This window comes from Panthera tigris, chromosome E1 (assembly GCF_018350195.1).
Source record: "Panthera tigris isolate Pti1 chromosome E1, P.tigris_Pti1_mat1.1, whole genome shotgun sequence".
Lineage (NCBI taxonomy): Eukaryota > Metazoa > Chordata > Mammalia > Carnivora > Felidae > Panthera > Panthera tigris.
In genome coordinates, this window is record NC_056673.1 from 22508417 (window position 1) to 22528078 (window position 19662).

The following is a 19662-nucleotide window of genomic DNA, read 5'->3' on the forward strand; positions in this document are numbered from 1 at the left end:
TGCAAATAAAGCTACAACCTTATTTCAACCCAAACTCATGTAATGAAGAATAAAATACATTTTGTTTAGGTCTTTCAAAGGTACCTCTCATGCCTTCTCTCATGCCTTTTATAAGAGAACAAAAGGGGTTAGAAAAAGGAAAACAACACTATCCCAAGCTGAAGCACTTAAAAAAAAAAATCACAGCCAAAATGCCCATAATACATTCTCCACTGAAAACAAAAAAAGCATTAACACAACAGCAGATGGGGACTACAGGAACACGAACACACACACACACACAGAATATACATACACATAGAGTGAAAGAAGATACAAAACACATATAGTTCAAAAGTTTAAAACCATTTCATAGTAGTTACTTCTGATAAGGATGGGGTTTACCTCCTGCTTTATATTACACTCTCGTGCTATTTTAGTATTTTTAAATGAGTGACATAAGCTAAGTAATATTACCAGAAGTGGGGTATCTAAGGTCACTTGACAAAAAAACAGCTATGTGAATAAGATGGTAGGGCCATTGTAAAACCAATTTTCAGCATATTTAAGGATATATTCACTGAGGCAAATTTCTAAAGAACTAACCAGAAATTTGGGGCACCTGGGTGGCTCAGTTGGTTAAGCATCCAACTCTTTTTTTTTTAACATTTATTTATTTTTGAGACAGAGAGAGACAGAGCATGAACGGGGGAGGGGCAGAGAGAGAGGGAGACACAGAATCGGAAGCAGGCTCCAGGCTCTGGGCCATCAGCCCAGAGCCTGACGCGGGGCTCGAACTCACGGACCGCAAGATCGTGACCTGAGCTGAAGTCGGACGCTCAACCGACTGAGCCACCCAGGCGCCCCAAGCATCCAACTCTTTAAAAAAAATTTTTTTTAATGTTTATTCACTTTTTGAGAGACAGAGGCAGAGCGTGAATGGGGGAGGGGCAGAGAGAGAGGGAGACACAGAATCCAAAGCAGGCTCCAGGCTCTGAGCTGTCAGCACAGAGCCTGACGCAGGGCTCGAACTCACGGACTGTGAGATCATGACCTGAGCCGAAGTCAGACGCTTAACCGACTGAGCCACCCAGGTGCCCCCAAGTATCCAACTGGATTTCAGCTCGGGTCATGATCTCATGGTTCATGAGTTTGAAGTCCCCCCCCCCCACCTTGTCAGGCTTGCAATTCTCACTCCCCCTCTCTCTCTGCCCTTCCCCAACTCGTACCCTCGCAAAAATAAATAAAACATTAAAAAAATAAAAATTACTAAAATAAAGTAAAACATTAAAATAATAAGTAAAAATTAATAAAATAAACATTTTTAAATTATACATAAGTATAAATTAAACATTTTTGAATTATAAATATAAAATAAAATAAAAATTTTATTATAAATAAAAATAAAATAAAATAAAAAAATAAACATATATAAACCATCCGACTCAGCAATTGTACTCCTAGGCACTTAATCTAGAGAAATTAGAACTTGTATACACAAAACACCTCTAAACAAATGTCCGTGACAGTTTTATTTACATTCTGAAAACTGGAAACAACCAATAGGTGAATCGCTAAAAAAAACCTGTGGCACATCCACTACTTCTCAACAAAAAGGAACGGGCTACTACAACACACAACTTGCATGGAAGGCATCGTGCTAAGTTAAAAATGCCAATCTCAGAAGGTCACATATTGTTGTGAATCCATTTCCATAACATTTCAGAAATGACAAAATTATACAGACAGAGAACAGATCGCTGGTTGCCGAGGATTAGGGATGATGTGACTATAAAAGTGCAATTACTCATTCAACTGTCCGATCACCACGGGGAACCCAGAAAGGCGAAAAGTTTGTAAAGCAAAGCACATTTCTTCTTATTTTGCAGTTCCTACCATGCCAGAAAAAAAAGAAAGAAGATTCTCTAAGCATGGATCAGTTGCTGGCCCAACCACCTGAAATACATTTCAGGCATTACCTGTGCCTCATCCCTCCCTGCATTTCCGTCTGAGCTCCCCCAGAGCCATGAGCAATGAGCCAAAAGGCAGAAGTAACCCATACAGAATGAATTCTGCTGTAGTTTCAGCTCAGCATTCAGCCAAAAGTACCCTGCTGGAAATCAAAAGCATCTGAACACTGCAGCAACAAGACAAAGAAATTGTGAAAGACGTGGTTACCAGGTAGGGCACCTCACATGTGACAGGCTTCTTACTACAAATAGCTTTCCTTACAAAAGTCTCAGGAGCATTCTCCAAAAATGTGAGGGAGAGGTTAGCAGAAAAAAATTAAATGATGCTTCTTCTGTGATTCTTCAAGCCAGTCCTCAAGGGTTTCATACGTAGGGGAAGCAGGACACGTGTCTCAAAGCCCAGAGAGCAAAGTTTTACTTTCTATACTGATCAGGACTTCCTCCTGAAAATGGTCTATCACCATTTATTCCATTATCATTTACAACAGGAAGTCAGAACATCTACATGTCTTATGTAGAAGGCAATTTATTGAGGCCTAGTGACAAACAGGAAGACACTGCCCCCACCAGAAAAAAAATAATTGAAAAATGAAAAGCCATCAATAAATCCTTCTCTAAGCCAAAGCTTTAGCTGTTTAGCCAAATGTGCTTTTAAGGGCGACTGGTTTATACACCAAATACAATTACAGGGGCACCTGGGTGGCTCAGTTGGTTGAGCATCCGAGTCTTGATTTTGACTTAGGTCATGATCTCATGGTTCGTGGGTTTGAGCCCCACACTGGGCTCTGTACTGGCAATGCAGAGCCTGCTTGGGATTTTCTCTCTGCCCCTGCCCCACTTTCTCTCTCAAAAAAATAAATAAATTTTTAAAAATACAATTATAATGTTAGAATTTGGAATAAACCATGAAACAACACTTCAGTGCTAACAGAACTAAAACTAGTAAGTAACAAGTGTTGCTAACATCTTTTCTTTTTTTTTTTTTAAGAGAGAGAGCTAGAGAGCCAGCAGGGGAGAGGGGCAGAGGGAAGGAGAGAGGGAGTGGGAGAGAGGGAGAGAGAATCTTAAGCAGGCTCCATGCTCAGCATAGAGCCCCAAGTGGGGCTTGATCCCATGACCCTGGGATCATGACCTGAGCCAAAATCAAGTCGTACACTCAACAAACTGAGCCACCCAGGCACCTAATACTCTTTTTAAATACCATTCCACACAGAGGCCCACATATAAGAAATTTCAAAGCCCACCACTATATGAACTAGAACCTACTTCTGAAGACATACTCTGAAAAGTAATGGTAACGGATGTGTCAGCGGACCATGCGGCCACTATAGCCTGGTGGTTGAAAGCTTGGACTTCACAGTCAGAAGGGTTCAAACACTGTGTGGCCTTGCACCCATCACTTAACTTCTCTGTGCAGTGTTTTCACATCTGTGGAACACAGAAACTAGTACCCATGCTTCGTAAAACTGTTGGGAGGATGAAATAAGTTCATATAGTCAAGTCCCTGCACACAGCAAGTACACAGGGAGTGTTGGTAATTTTTATACAGGTAAAATATGGCACGAAGACAAGTATAACACAGCAAAAGAAATGTCAGTCTTTTCATCAGTCTTCCACCAAATTCTCTCATACTTTTAGACAAGAGTAAGCCTTCCCCTGACTCCCACCAAGCAACGCATACAATTCTGTTCAGAAAAAACGTATCATTTTACACAATGGAATGAGTAAAATAAATCCTGCTGAGCAGGCCTAATGCTTCCCAAACTCTCGCGGGCAAAATATGATTTCAATAGGAAAGGGGGCTGTTTTGTCGAGACAGTTTTAATAATGTCCTTCACCAAATCAAATGTTCAAAGTGCAAATTCAAGGCTTCACACAGCAGGCACAGACTTTCAAACACATCTGTATCCTCACACTCATGTTCTCCATCCTTCTTTCCTAATCAAGGTTATAATAACCAAAGTCCTCTGTAGGTGGCACACTGCCGGACAACATGCCATCCTACTGAATAGTCAGTAACTAGGAAAGAAAGGCCCAGGGAGTCAACATTCTCTTTACAGTCCCCCACCCCCACCCCACCCCACCCCACCCCACCCCACCCCACCCCAGTCAGAAAGATGGCGAGAGACATTTGTTCGAGAGACACTTAAAGAAAACAGTTTTGACTTGAATAATCTAGACACAATGCCATACCTTTCTCCACTTCTAGGTTTCCCAACTATTCAGGGAACAGCCAAGACGTTTTGGAATCAGAAACGTAAATTGTTTCCAAAAGTGTTCAACAATGCTTGTCCAAAGGCCCCAACAGAGCTGGTAATTTAGACAGCTGTGCTAGGAGCCACAGAAGCTGCATTTTCTAACTAGTATTGCTTCTGAACAATTGAAACTTTCTCCAGTGCAAAGTCCAGACACAGGGAGCAGTGTTCCTTGAGAACATCCAAACAGTTTCATTTTTGTTTAACCACCAAAATAACAGCTCCAATAATCTATCAAGTTTGACATTTTATCCAACTAGGCAATTTAAACCAGGTTGCAAAGCCTGCAGAGATTATCCCCCCCTGCTCCATATCAACATTCATGTTGACATTACAGCAACACAAACTAGGAAGATTTGTTCCTAGACTACTTATAAAAGGCTTCTAAAAAAGGCACCGCAAACTTTAGTGCCTCAAAAAAACCGCACATTCCCATTTTATTTTGTCTTACACTTTTAAGGTTTTATTAACTGTGAGTAAAGTTACTCACAGTTAGGCCAAGAGGTTGAAAACTCCTTTTTAGTGCTTAGTCAAAAGAGGTAAACATTCCTCCTGATCCAGGCACCAAATGCAAGTTGTACTGACTTATTCTTAAGCATATTAAAGGTAAGTATCCCTCACCTAATCTCCAAGTAGTAACACTGTGGTTCTGAATTAGCAAATCACCAGGTGATGGAACTTCTCTCCCCAAGCAGGGATGGGAGCTCAGGGCTGTTTCATTTACAGGTAACAGGTAGCTGAGGAAGACAGTGATTATCAATGTCCTCAGAACCACCTAGAACAATGCTATTCAAAGTGCCTTAAGCTCCTCTGGGCCTTAAATTCCTCCTCTGCAAAATAAAGGCAGCCTCCTAATTTCAGAATTTCTCAGTATCATCACCACCACCACCACCACCACCACCATCATCATTATGGTCGTCAGAAATCCAAGCCTCAGTCCCAAACACTGATTGTATAGGTCTAGGCTAAGAAGCAGGAAACTGAATTTTTTTTACAAGTGCCCAGGGATTATGGGGCACACTAAAATTTGAGATCACCCATATATTTTTATATACGATAGCAATGTTTTTAGGAATAAAAAAGGTTACAATTTGTGTGTAATCCCTGATAAATTATCTTAGGTAAAGAATATTTTTAATTTCGTATATTAAAGCTTACAGAAAGCATATTTTAATGTTTAAAAAAAATTTTTCAATGTTTATTTTTTAGAGAGATGGAGTGTGATTGGGGGAAGGGCAGAGAGACAGGGAGACAGACTCTGAAGCAGGCTTCAGGCTCTGAGCTGCCAGCACAGAGCCCGACGCAGGGCTTGAACCCACGAAACATGAGATCATGTCCTGAGCTGAAGTCCAGCACTTAACAGACCGAGCCACCCAGGCGCCCCTAATACACTTTTATAATATTTGTAATATGTAACAAATTTCAACTTTTCCCCATTGTTAAATTTTTTTTTAGTAATCTCTACATCAATGTGGGGCTCGAACTCATGACCCTGAGACCAAGAGTCACGTGCTCTACCAACTGAGACAGCCAGATGCCCCAACTTTTCCCCATTTATAAAAATGACATTGGTGAGGGTGCCTGGCTGGCTCAGTAAGTGGAGCCTGTGGCTCTTGATTTCAGGGTTGTGAGTTTGGGCCCCACGTTGGGCACAGAAGTTAAAAAAAAAAAAAAAATGATGTTTGGTTGGGAAGACCAAATGTAAATTAAAATACATGTAAATATGTACATGTTATGACATCAAAATTGTTTTGTTTGTTTTTAGAGAGAGTGCAAGCAGGGATGGGGAGAGAGAGGGATGGAGGGAGAGAGGGGGAGAGAGAGAATCTTAAGCAGGCTCCACGTTCAGTGAGGAGCCCATTGCAGGGCTCAATCCATAACCCTGGGATCATGACCTGAACCGAAATCAAGAGCTGGATGCTTGACCAACTGAGTCACCCAGGCACCCCAGAACTCTTGAATTTTCTGCAATCCCTCCCAAATAAAACCAGTGGCTTATTTTTATGTTTGTGTTGTTTCTAAAAAGATGAGACAAGGAGGATTTCAGGCTACAGTTTATGAGCATTTCCAAAAGTGTGTACAGTGCAGGTATGGACAGCCTATATCTTAAATAAAAACCAATTTAAAAATAATTGTCAGTGTATTTTCATTTCATATTACAGACATGTTGATATGCTGTATGAAAAAAAAATGTTTAATGTTTATTTATTTATTTATTTTGACAGGGGGTGGGGAGAAAAAGAGAGAGAGAGCACCTATGTACCTGCAAGCAGGGTAGAGAATCCCAAGCAGGCTCCACTCTGTCAGCACAGAGCCCAACACAGGGCTCGATTTCACAAACCCAGCCCATGAGATCATGACCTGATCCAAAATCAAGAGTCAGACACTTAACTGAGCCACCCAGGCACCCCTCAAAAATTTTATCACACAAAGTTTAAGAATCTGATGAAGATCATCTGGAGGTGAAGTGGCAGAAGGATACCATTTTTATGTCCCCTATTAACTGGCTGGTTCACTGTCCCTATTCATCAAGCTGCTGGTCCGCAACTGTGACAACAACCCAGAGAGTTAGGAAACACCTAACTGGATCAGACCAGTGGGCATGGGAGTAGAGGATTCAGATTCATCTGGAGTGCTGGGTCCAACTATACGGTGAGGGCAGTAAGGAAGGTGGAGTGGCCTTTGTCAAGCTTTCTCGGAATATTCAGGCACCCCCTCTCCCCATCCACCCGTCCCGTAGCAAACACTGGCAAACTTCAGCTTGCACTCAGAATGACTAAGCAAATTCTTCCATCAGTAAATAAAATGACCAAGAATGGTACCTGAAGTCCAGTCATGCCCAAAAGGTAGAAACCAAGGCAAACAGGAGAGAAGCTGAAAGACTAAGAATTTGCCGCTATGGGCTGAGAAGGTCCTAGCATCCGCAATTCTTCCTGCCACCTTCTTCCAACTGTACAAAATGTTAGCCCCTAACTCTCCCTCTTCACCCCTCCAAAAAATCCCAAATGCCCAAACAATGGCTACTACTTTACAAAAAAACCAATTCCCCCTCTTCCTAGAACCATCCTTGACTAAAGATTCCTCCAACTAACTGAACTTCAGCTGACCTACTGCTGCTAGAGCAAGCCCTAGAAAACACTCTGCTCTCTTTCTTCAAACTAGAATGCTCCTTTTGTCCAGCATTTTTGATTAAAGCCTTATGCTCTGGTGAATCTTCTTCCACACTAACAAAATAATAGTTTACCATGGTCAAGAGGAGGTGTAATTAATTGGTTGTGGTCAGGACCTAGGAAAAGGTTGGAAGCAGAAATAGGATGAGGCTATTTCCCAGGCAGATGTCTTAAACATTATCATAAAGAAAAAAGGTAAGATTCACAGAAAATGCTGGAGGGACAACACACTTCTATACATTTTAGGATCAAATCTTGTGCTGTTCGTCTGTATGCCTGTTATCTGGACTGAGACTGGAAAGATTTTCCAAAGCAAATGAGTAGAGCATGAAGAAGATGGGGTGGGAGAGAAGGATGCTCCATTTACTTAAGAAAAGCTTTTTTTTTTTTCTTTTTTTGCAAGTCTTTTAACATAATCCAGCAGTTGCAAATAAACAATGGTGCTGATTACTAACGAACTGCATTAACCACTCAGAGGCCAGCAGAGCCTCCAGTTGGCCTAACTTCCTGTAAGTTTCAGGATGACTAGGCAGCATGTCTTTCAAGAGGATCAAGGCAGTTAAAATGTTTTCGGCGATCAGACTGGCTCCTGGTAGTTCAAATGGGGATGGGCTTCCCCTCCCTTTAGAACTGGACTGCGGGGAAACAAACAGTTGTCCTAGGGAGCCCTGACCACTCCACAACCCAGAGACAATGAAATCGGGTCTTTATACGCGATTCCAGAAGGCCTGAGCATGTTAAACTGGGAGATGGGGGCCTAGCCCCCAGCACCAGAGAGGGGCAGCTTTAAAAAGTCAAGTAACACTTGCTCAACAAAATTTTTTAAAAGTTCAAAATCAGCACGAGGGGTAGCTGCTGAAAAAGGCTGCTGAGATTGCAAGAAGGTTTTGCTTATCTTTTTATAGGAGAGGACAATGGAGAAATTACCAGACCAAGGTCACTTTCCATTAAAAAAAAAAAACAAAAAACAAAAAACACAAAAAGAGGCTGGAAGCCTTAACAGAGCTAAAAGCCTGTGTAAAGTCATGACTCCATGAAATCAGCAGCCTGGTGAGAATCTCTGCAAGAATCCTATAGGAAATGAAGGGCGGATTAGAGTAATTAAATGTAAAGTCTCCTCGAAAGCAACTTCTGTTCCTGAAGACTAGAGCCATTTCTGTGAAACGTATCATAGAAAAATTGTGAGGAGGATTTGCCAGGCAGCTCAGCCTCTCCACTTTCACATCAGGTCTGCAAACGCTATGATCTAAAAAGAACAGAGCGGTGATTTGGGGAGGGCATTAAATAATACACCTTATCAGAGAAACCCACTCCATTCTCCAGTCTTTGCAAAAGTCCACATGCTCGTGTAAGTGTAATATACTTAGAGGTTTCAAAAATTACACACATTTCCTCAAAAGAGATGTAAGGAAAAAATATAATCATGGGGTAAAGGCCAAACATTGTCTCTTCTGAATGCTTAAATAGCCAATTATGTGCCTTAATACATTAATTCTATGGAGAGAAAGAAGACTATTACAGGAAAGTTGAATAAGACATCTTAAAAAATGTACCCTGGGGCCTAAGTCCATTCAACTGACAGTAAAATCACCCCCTCAAAAAAGCAGTTTTATGCAACATCTAGTATTTTAATTTCCCAGCTGCCAAGAGAAATATATAAGGAGCAGAAATTAAACTAATTATGTCAGCAGCGCAGTGAACAAAACTTTAATTGTATTACACACCAGTTAGACATTTGCTGAACAATACAAAGGCCCTTAAGGGTAGAAACTTCTTTAGAATATAAATGATTCCCAATCAAATGACAAAAATTAGTCTGTTTGGGCAATAAACAGATTCATGGTTTAGACACAAACTTTCAACCAACATCATAATTCAATATAAAAAATAAATATATGGTATAAGAAAGAAATCTTGAAAATGGCTTTGAATCACTCTCTGATTTACATATGCTGTATCATTAATAGGTCCTTTAAGCCAGTATTGTACTAATCAGCTTTTTTAACATCCTGCCCACAAAAGGGCCTATTCATTTAGCTGGGAGACAGGTGTTAGCAACCAGCAACCTCTCTTTTAGCCTGGAGTTTCAGGGGCCTGGCCTGTGATTACTGGGGCATGATTGGCAAGTCGAAAGGAAGGGCACTTTGAAAGGGAGGAGAGAGGGAAAGAGAAACAAAAGAGACCGAAAGGGAGAACGGGAGATGAGGGAAGAAATGGATGTCAGCTGCTACTTAACGGGGCCACCCTTACAGCCTCCTAGACTGACGTGAGTGCCCGCACACTACCACCCAGATAGACAGGTACGTATGGCTGAATTTGGATGGCATTAATTCATTTCTGCAAACAGTAACTCTGGATATATGCCTATACTCCTCTCATTCTAAAAACACTTTTGAGTGTCCTATGACTCATTCTTCTTTACCCATATCATCCAGTTCCTAACTTTAGTCCTCACTCTTTCAGAGACTCTCTAAAAGAGCTGACAGAGTAGATATTCCTGGAAAGAGATACAGAGAAGGCCAGATTTAGAAAGACATCTTAAGCCTCTGGAATAGAAATCCTAGCAGAAAGTAGGAGAAGTGAACATTCATGGAGTTGCCTGCAATGTATAAAGAATGTATCTTCTCTCTTTTAATCCACGGAACAATCCCATCAGGTATTATTTTCATCTCGGGGATGAAGAAAATGAAGCTGACAAAGATTAAGGAACGTGTCTTGAAGTAGCAGAGGCCAGGAGGTGGAAGAATTGGGATTCAAAACCAGGTTTGTCTATTTCCTCAACTGTTACACTTCTCCCAAGTTCAATTCCCTAACTAACATGTTGAGTGCCCCAATTCTGTTTTAACTGGGATGGTTCTGTACTTCAGCAATTGTGCTTCCTTCCATGAACTCCGCAAAGGACCCGTGACTAAATTTTATTGACTATTAAGCCTCCATTATTTTCAATAAAGCTCTTTGGCTATGAAGCAGTGAAACATCTGGCAAGTTGGCTTTATTTTTAAATCCTACACGCGGAGAATTCCCAGGCATCTCTCCTATCCAACACTGATCGTAACTAGATTCGACTACCGATTCAGACCTCCAGTCGTTTCCACATTATCATTCATTTGTCCACTCAGGAAATAAAGGAAGCTACTTTCACCAACCCTCCCTCATGACTCCAGATAGATAATACAGCGGGAGGGCGGGGGGTGGGGGGGTGCCTCTTTGTAAAGTAATTTACATAAAAGTTATAAAAGCTCTTTGTTATCTGTCATGACTAGGAAATGGGCTATTCTAGCAAATCAAACATCCTGGATACCATAATGATGCTTTTAAAGGGACTACCATTTGTAAAGAATTTCAAAGCAGTGCAACAGTGGCTCCCAAACCTGACTGCATATCAGAATCGCTTTGGGGACCTTTTTGGAAATAGATGCCAGAATGGTTTTTAAAATGTAGATTCTTGGGGCGCCTGTGTGGCTCAGTCAGTTAAGCTTCTGACTCGGCTCGGTCATGATCTCACTCAAGTCATGATCTCACAGTTCGTGGGTTGGAGCCCCCCATTGGGCTCTGTGCTGACAGCTCGGAACATGGAGCCTGCTTTGGATTCTGTGTCTCCCTCTCTCTCTGCCTCTACACAGCTCATGCTCTGTGTCTCTCAAAAATAAAATAAACATTTTTACAAAATTAAAAAAAATAAATAAATAAAATGTAGATTCTTGGTCATCACTCATTCACTCAGTCAAATCTCCAGGAGGTGGGGCTGGGAAATCTGTATTTTTAAAGAACCCCTTAGTGACTCAGCTGCAAACTGCAGCTTTCAAGGAATGGCTGACTTTTGGGAACTCCTTGCAATAAAACACACTAAAAAGGCTAAAGGTTGCACTGAATACAATGTGACCTTTTTTTTACTGATTCGGGAAGACTTGGGGATCTCCCAATGGCTCTAGTTCATCATTCACTACTGTCACCAGTCACTGTACTGGCAAAACCAGAAAGGAAAGGTTAAGATTTTGTATTGGTACAAAGCTGGAAAAACCAGCTTTGGTTTTCCTATCAGATTCAAAAAGGTAATTTCCCCCCCAGAGGAAACACAGATTTTATGCTTGCTCTGAAAAAGGAAAATGTTTAAGATTGTGCAGTAGGATTCTCTTAACCAACTGTTTGGCTCCAATTCAGAACGTTAACAGGCCCAAATGCATCAAAAATGGGGAATATTCAACCTGCACAGGGGAAAGCAAAGAAACTTCATGACCATCTTAATCAAGAGAAAGGAAGATAATGGGTTTAAAGTAAGAATGGCATTATAGGATTAGATAAAACCACTGTCCTGACCATGGCAACTGATAAATCCTGGAAACTGGGAGAGCCAAGGCCTAGGATTCCTTCCTGTCAGGGATGGCTTTCATTTGAGATGTAACAGAATATCCTATTAAAAGTCCTATTTAGGGGCGCCTGGGTGGCGCAGTCGGTTAAGCGTCCGACTTCAGCCAGGTCACGATCTCGCGGTCCATGAGTTCGAGCCCTGCGTCGGGCTCTGGGCTGATGGCTCGGAGCCTGGAGCCTGTTTCCGATTCTGTGTCTCCCTCTCTCTCTGCCCCTCCCCCGTTCATGCTCTGTCTCTCTCTGTCCCAAAAATAAATAAAAAACGTTGAAAAAAAAAATTTAAAAAAAAAAAGTCCTATTTAAAACGCTGTTGATAATATAAAGTCACGATACAAGAAAATGACCAAACCATTTCCCTATTGAAAGAATGGGAGTTCATGTGTTTGCATATAAAAAGACTGTCCTTGTGTGTCAACTATAGTTCAATTAAAAAATAAACCAAAAAAATGTAATAAAAAAATACAGATTGTCCTTATAATTACCAAAATCTTTCTTACATAAACACAAGTAACCACTACCAATAACCAGTAACCAAACAAAAATAACCAGTAATCATTACCAAACCAGTAACCATTACCAAACAATAATAAAGCAGCTCGTCCCTTGAGATTTAACCAATAGCAATTGAAAACTATGTATTCTCATTAAACTCTAAATTATAACTTAGCTCTGTATTGGAGAGGTGAGGAGATTCGAAAGGTACATAGGTTAAAACTTTCATCCCAAAATATAAACACTATGGTCAGTACAAGTTTGATATAAAAGTCTCTAGGGGCGCCTGGATGGCGCAGTCGGTTGAGCGACCAACTCTTGATTTCAGCTCAGGTCATGATCTTGAGGTTCGTGGGTTCAGACCACATGTGGAGCTCTGAGTGGATATTGTGGAGCCTGCGTGAGATTCTCTCCCTCCCACCCTCCCTCTCTCTGTCTCTCTCTCTCTCTCCCCCTCCCCCTGCTCGTGGGTGCAGCACTCTCTCTCAAAATAAATATTTTTTTAAGTCTCTAGTCTACCATTAAAGCAATAGCAGCATTAAAGATTCTATTATAAGACATCAAGGTGGAATTTGTCCCCCTAACACTCTTTAGGTGTCTATAGGTGTTTCCAGAAAGTTCTAGGGACAATACTCTTACAGATGGGTGTGGCTATAATAAACATGACAGTGAACATGTGTTTAGGGAAGAAATTGTGCCCTTTTTTGTTACTGTTGCTGTTTTGTCTTTTCTAAATGCTGGTAATTGAAAATGCTTTTTCCACTGCTATCTTAAGAGGCCTTAAAGATGCATTATTAGATAGTGCTAAGCAGTTAGTTATGTCAACCCCTTGGCCATGAGAAAGATTAAAAACAAATTAATTTCTGGGGCACCTGGGTAGCTCAGTCGGTTAAGCGACCGACTTCGGCTCAGGTCATGATCTCACAGTTGGTGAGTTCGAGCCCCGCGTCGGGCTCTGTGTTAACAGCTCAGAGCCTGGAGCCTACTTCAGATTCTGTTGCCCCCCCCCCCTCCCCTGCTCACACTCTGTCTCTCTGTCTCTCAATAATAAATAAAAACATTAAAAAATTAAAAAAAAAATTAATTTCTAATCTGAGAACAGCTCTTGTTTTGTGCGTATTATTTTAGCAAATGGTTAAATTAAGTCAATTTAGAGAATTTAAAACCCTTGATCCCAATGTAAACAGTCAGAGTAACAGCTCTCTACCTCTACCTGACCAATTTGAAAGTTTTTAGTGGGCTTATCTTCATAATTAGATATAGACATTAAAGTGTGTGGGTGTCTCCTAGATTACATGGAAATTTCCTTCAAGCACAATCAAGTTATTATTTAGCCTTGCCACATCAAGTTGTTATACACAACTTCCAAACTTAAGAAAAATAACACCTCTAAATCAACTGTAATTTATGAACTGTACTCTGAAGTCCAAAATTATTAGGAAATATGCCATAATGCTTCAGAAATACTTGCCATCACCCACTTCCTTGAATGTGAAAAAGAACACAAAAAAAGATAAAGAAGTTATTCAAACCTGAAATCCCCTGAACAGAGAGCAACCCTGCATCTCCCAACCCTGGAACTCTGTATAGGAACTCGGCCCAGCACCTGTCCCCTGCCTACTCCCACTCCTAAAAAAAATGGCTCAATAAATAGGACAGCTTTGGTCACATTGCAGTAACTTGAATTGTCACTAAGAAAATCACAAGGCTCCCCAGACAGCTGTATCAACAGGAGTGACGGGAAATCTTCCCGGTCCTCCAAACCACCTGTAAAAGGGGATGAATAAGGAACTCGCTGCTTTCTAGAAGGCCACATGCACCTGTGGATGTCTGTAATTAGGTCACCGTGGCCTTTAGCCAAGGTGCAAAGTGACAGTAGTGGGTAAAGCCCTATTTCCAAGCTAACCGTAATTCCTCCCTGCGGTAGACTGGGAGGAGCTTGATACACCCTTCCTTGATTACACAAGCAGTTTTTTCCCACTAGAATAAATGACAGGCCAACAAAAAGGAGAAAATATGCTGTTGTTTGTATCTTCTACCGGCCCGAAATCAGGCTCTGAGCAGACAGATGCCTGCCATGCTCTGACTCCCCTGGTCTAGCCATACTTCCCTACGCCTGGGCAAATGTCTCAGGGGCTGCCGGCTGCAGAGAGGCCCCACTTCCCTCTCCGTCTTGGCCACTGACGACCTCACACACCACCTCACACGAACAGAGGACAAATCCCTAAAGCGGGAGGGGGTGGGGGGAGCACTTTCCCAAACTTCTCCACTAAGCCTCCAAACTCCAGCCGCCTCCTTCCGAGAGGCCCGAAAGGCTCCTCCGCTAGGAAGCAGGGACAAGCCAGCTCCTTTAAGGGGGCACCAGGCCGCCGCGTCCCTGACTCAGTTTCCTCTGCCGTAAGGCGGCATCTTTCCCCCCCACAAGCCAATTGAACCTGCCGGTATGTAAGGCGTTTGGGGATATTTGAAAAGACCCGTCTCCTGTTACTGCCCCCACAGGTGAAATGCTTTCTTTGGAGGGACTTTTACTGGGACAGGTGCGAGCTGCCCCGGATGCGGAGACTTCCAGCGAGGCAGAGAGAGTCCCAGGCCGCGCCCCGCACGGAGGAGGCGCTTCCAGACCACAGCGCGGCGAGAGCCGAGGCCGAGCAGCGCCCCCATCCCGGCCTCCCCCAGGACCCCACCCAGGCCGGGCGCCCCGCGGATCCCAGCGCCGCCGCCGCCGCCTCCTCACCTGCCGCGGCCGCCCGCCCGGTCCGCACCTGGGAGGGGAGGGGAGGGGAGGAGCCGGATCCGGGCCGCGGACACCTCAGGCAGGGGGGCTTCGGACTCCGCCGCGGCGGCGTCTCCGGGGCTGAGGGGCACCGGGGGGCGGTCGCGACATCCTCACGGGCGGCCCCAGGAAGTTGACCCCCCCACCCATCCCCAGCCGCCCGGCCCGGCCGCTCCCGCCCCTCGCGCGGCCCCGCCCCCGGCGCGGCCCCGCCCCCTCTCGGGAGCGCGCCTCCGCTCCCGCAGCGCCCGAGCCACCATAGAGAGGGGCGAGGCACGCGGCGGGCTAGAGCGCAGCCTCCGAGCGCGCCCCCTGGCGGAGCTGAGGCCGCCGGAGGCGGGGCTGGCCGAGTCTGAACCTGAGTCCCGTGGATGCCTGCATTCGCCCCTATCTGGGCATCCCTCTGCTCCTCGTTGCCTTGGTCACCAGACTGTGCGACGAGCTGGAGTCCAGGTCTGAGGCTCAGCTAGATGGTGGTCCAGCCTGGTGACCTTGAACGAGTCCCTTAACATCTTTGAACTTGTTTCGTTGTAAGAGGTTGTGAGTCGCCTCTCCTATCTCATTGTTCCTCGCAACAATGCTATAAGCAGGTAATGGTTCATAATGGAGGCAACCCGGGCCCATCAGGGTTCATTAGTTTAGTCAAGGTTCTGTAGCTGGAAAGCTATTAGAAGCCAGATCTGTAAGACATCAAAACCATGCTTGTCCCACTCACTCGCTGGCACCTCCCTCTTCTAGGATTTCCCAGTCTAAACCCCCAGGGTTAGTTTTACCCTAAGAGGGCGAGGAAACTGCTCAGAGGAAGGCCTTAGTAAAAGGAAAATGACCCTGTGTTTGGGAGCCCACCCTGGCTATTCATCGGCTGTGTACCTTTCAGCAGGTACTAACACCTCCGAACTCCAGCTTCCTCATTCTTGAAAGAATTGGAATGGTTTAGGAGGTAGGTTGGTATGAGGATTACGGAGCACTACGGAGAAGTGCTTAGCAAACTATAAAGCACATGGGTTGCATGGGGGATCGTTAGCCAGTGTAGACTAGGAAAATGCCTTAGGAAAATAATATACATTCTCATCATTCTTCTGACCAAGTCTAGTGATACTTTCTCCTATTTTTAGGTTCCTATCAAAACCTCCCACAGTTGTGAACAGTTTGTATTTGAAAATAAGGAGCATCACAAGGAAGTGATGTAAAAATGCTATCATTTATACACGTAGACTCTCACAAGTATGATTTCCAATCTTCACAACCCAGCAAACTGAGTCCTGTCATTCCCATGTTATTAACGAGGATCTGAAGATTAATTCACCCAAAGCCACACAGGTAGAAAAAGGCTAAGTTGAAATTTTAAACCAGGTGTTTCCATCCCCAGGAACTCATGAAAAGACTAGCCTTCTAGAGGCCTCCTACCCCTAAATTAAATGTGCTCATCTTTTTCCTACCTGACTATATTCATAACTTTCCTTGATGGAATTCTGTCCTCTCTGCTTCTCTCCAGGGCTTTAATTCCCCCAGTGAAGGCATTTATTGTCTCTTATTTTCCCCTCTCAGGACATTGTTCATCTTCATTCTGAAATGGATTTGTGACCTGTGATTAAGGCCCGGTATTCTCCACCTGATCTCTCCTTCTCTCAGTGTTAATTATAGTCATAGAAAGTTAATAGGTTCAGAGCAAGGACAGGGTGAGGCCCAGAGATGTTTTTGTAAGCTCAGTTTACAGGCCGAATGCTCAGTTCCAAAGGGAAGTGCGCTCAATCTATGGGTTAGAGCCTAGATTCATAACATCCTATGGAGGTCATTTTTTTCCCAGGGCCCTCTGGTCCATATTATAGCTAAATCATTGGAATGCTGCTAAATAATGTGCAGATCTCTGAAGCAAGGAGGTCTCAGAGCTGCATTTACCCACACTCCTCATTTCTCCACCTTTAGCATTATCACCATCACTATTTTTCATCTTTATCGTGTCCTTCTGCAGAGGCACTCAATAATGTACCCATTGTGCAAGTAATCTAAAATCCTTTTCAGCAAGCAATAGTATTTAGTAGTAATAAAACACTAATTTGTCTACCAAGTGACATATTTATAGGAGCAGTTTACTTTGACATATTTTTATTATTTCTACTCATTTGCTAAGTACTTTCCAATACATATTTATGAAGCACATGCCTTTCCCAAAACAGTAGTGAAAAAATAAATCATATCATTTCTTTTATTAGTAGCAGCATGGTTTGTAAGTTCTAGTGCCCTGATTTTGTTATATCTGGCAAGAGCCGAAAGAATTAATGGTGATTGAGCACCTACTAGGTGCCAGACTCTCTATGGAAGGCATTTTGCATAGATTATCTGTTAAATTCCCCTGAGACAATGTAATTTTACCAATAAGGAAAATATAATTCCCCCGCAACATAGATTTTACCAGTGAGACAGACACCTTACCTTGCCTGAGTAATTTGGCCAGAAGGAGCCCCGCAGCATTTTGAACCTGGATCTTTTCCTTATCCAAAACCCCAAATCATCATTCTACTTCATCAGCCCCCTCTTAACTTCTCTGAACCTAGTAAATTATGTAAAATATAAAGTATTCCTTTCTGAAAGAGGCCATGTAGATTACCCCAGAATGGAACAGAGATAAGACACAAGATGTTAACCCCAATTTTTCTATAGTAGGTAACTCTCTAAGGGAATTATTCCCTAAGAAATCAGTGGTAGGGTATTTTCCAAAGGGAAGGGCCAGTACAAGAGTTCTACTCATTGCTGGGGACAGGCCTGGTTACGTAGCTTGCAGGGCACAGTGCGAAATATGGGATGCTTGTTCCAAAAGTATTAAGAATTTCAGGATGGCAACAGTAGAATATAAGCACAGGGCTCTGAGCAACTGCACTGGTCATACTTCCTTGAAGCTGGCCTTGCCCGGACAGAAGGAAGCTGTCACTAATTATCTCCCAGGCATCAGAAGCCTCATAATAATAATATGAGGTTAAGTCCCATTATAGGCCTGGAAAAGTCTTCAGTGCTTTACGTAAACCATATGAACCTAAAGCAATTATACGCAGCAGGTCTTATTTTCCCCATTTCACAGATGAAACTGAGGCTTAAGGAGTCTAAGTGATGCAGCCTCTTGTAAATTCCCTAGGGGAAATTGGAAAGAGCTAATAAAGTAGATCTCTGATCCAGCTTTTTATGGTGAACTAAGCTGAAAAGAGCTCAGGATGTGTAGCCTTGGCTGCTCCCTGGGCAAAATATGAAAAATAATCTTATTTATTTTTTTTTTTTTAGGATTTTATATTTAAGTAATCTCTACACCCAACATGGGGCTCAAACTCACAACCCCTAGATTAAGAGCTACATGCCCTTCCGACTGAGCCAGTGAGGCACCCCAACAAAGAGTTTTATCAAAACGTTTACATATTCACAGCTGAAGGCAGCATGAGGATGGACAGAAGAGTTTAGAATGAGACAGAGTTTGGATTCTGTTGCTATCACTTATTAGCCTTATGTCCTTAGCCTTGCTGGGCTCCTATTGTCTGTACAATGGAAATGATTCCCCATGCTAGAAGGGTGTCTGTTCTAAGATCTAAATGAGATGTGTACAAAGGGCATAAGCACATGAGAGCCTTGAAAAACTTGCCTTCTGGACTTGGGGCTGCCCACTGGATGTCTAATTCCTCCATGCAACTCCCTCCTTTCTAGTAGTGTCCCCATTTCCCAGAAGGCCACAGCATGTGCTTAAAAGAAGCCTGACCCCAGCCCTAAGGCTATTTTCTTGTTGGTCTGAGCCAATCACAGACCCATTTCCCTTGCCATGATTTAGGTGTGGGCTATAAGAAAGCAATTCTGTGCTAAGGTATGAGGTAAATCTGCTCTGGCCGGAAGTTGAATTTTCCTGGTTCTTAAAAGGACCCAAGGCCCGGGTTCCTGCCTGTATATACTGTCATGTCTGGATTGATGCTCAGAATGGCCACATCCAGAATTTAATGAGGAAAATGAGCTTGAAGACAAAACCAACACAAAAGGAAGGCAGAGTGGAGAAATGAAAGAGGCCTTATACCCCTTCACACTGAGCCACTGAACAAGCCAAACTCGGACTCCTTGTAACTGGAGATAATGTCCTTATTGTTTAAGCCTCTTTAGGCCAGGTTTTGTTACTTGCAGTGGAGAGCAGCCTCAAGGAGACCTGGACCTTTTTTTGCCTGAGAGTCTCTGGGGGCTCAGGTGCCTGACTTAAAGTCATCAAGTGCCAGCCCGGAGTAGGGACTCAACATTAATTTTTTTCTAATATCAAACCCAGGACATACAAGAATCCTCCGTAGAAAGTTATATAAAAAGCTACTCTGGGGAATCAATGACTATTTAGATCTAGAGAAAAACATCCCTGCGTTCCTCATTTGCCATCTTTAAAATGCATTAGAGCCCACCCATTCATATAGTTAACCATTACTGAGCTCCCAGACCGCAGAGAGAACAAAAGGAAAATTGACATGGGGGATCTTAAAATGGATCTTGAGCTCGTGGGCAGACAAGTGAACAGAAAGAGAGGCAGAGAGGGGTTATGATGTCTATCTAGACAATACTTGCTGCATAAAAAAGGGAGGATGTCAGGGTGAGTGTGCACCTGACACAGCAGACACATAAGCAAAGGGAGCAAAAGGCACTTGGGC

The 19662-nt window shown here is 43.1% G+C and overlaps 1 protein-coding gene across 3 annotated transcripts in view; it reads right to left on the reverse strand.

Moving 5' to 3' along the window:
* Positions 1–15175, reverse strand: part of RFFL (ring finger and FYVE like domain containing E3 ubiquitin protein ligase) — a 66052-nt gene extending 50877 nt beyond the window's left edge. For all 3 annotated transcript variants that reach the window (XM_042967032.1, XM_042967033.1, XM_042967027.1), the window contains exon 1: positions 14969–15175. The gene's annotated coding sequence lies outside the window, so the exon portion shown is untranslated. The remainder of the gene's footprint in view (positions 1–14968) is intronic.
* Between the last annotated feature and the right edge of the window lie 4487 nt (positions 15176–19662).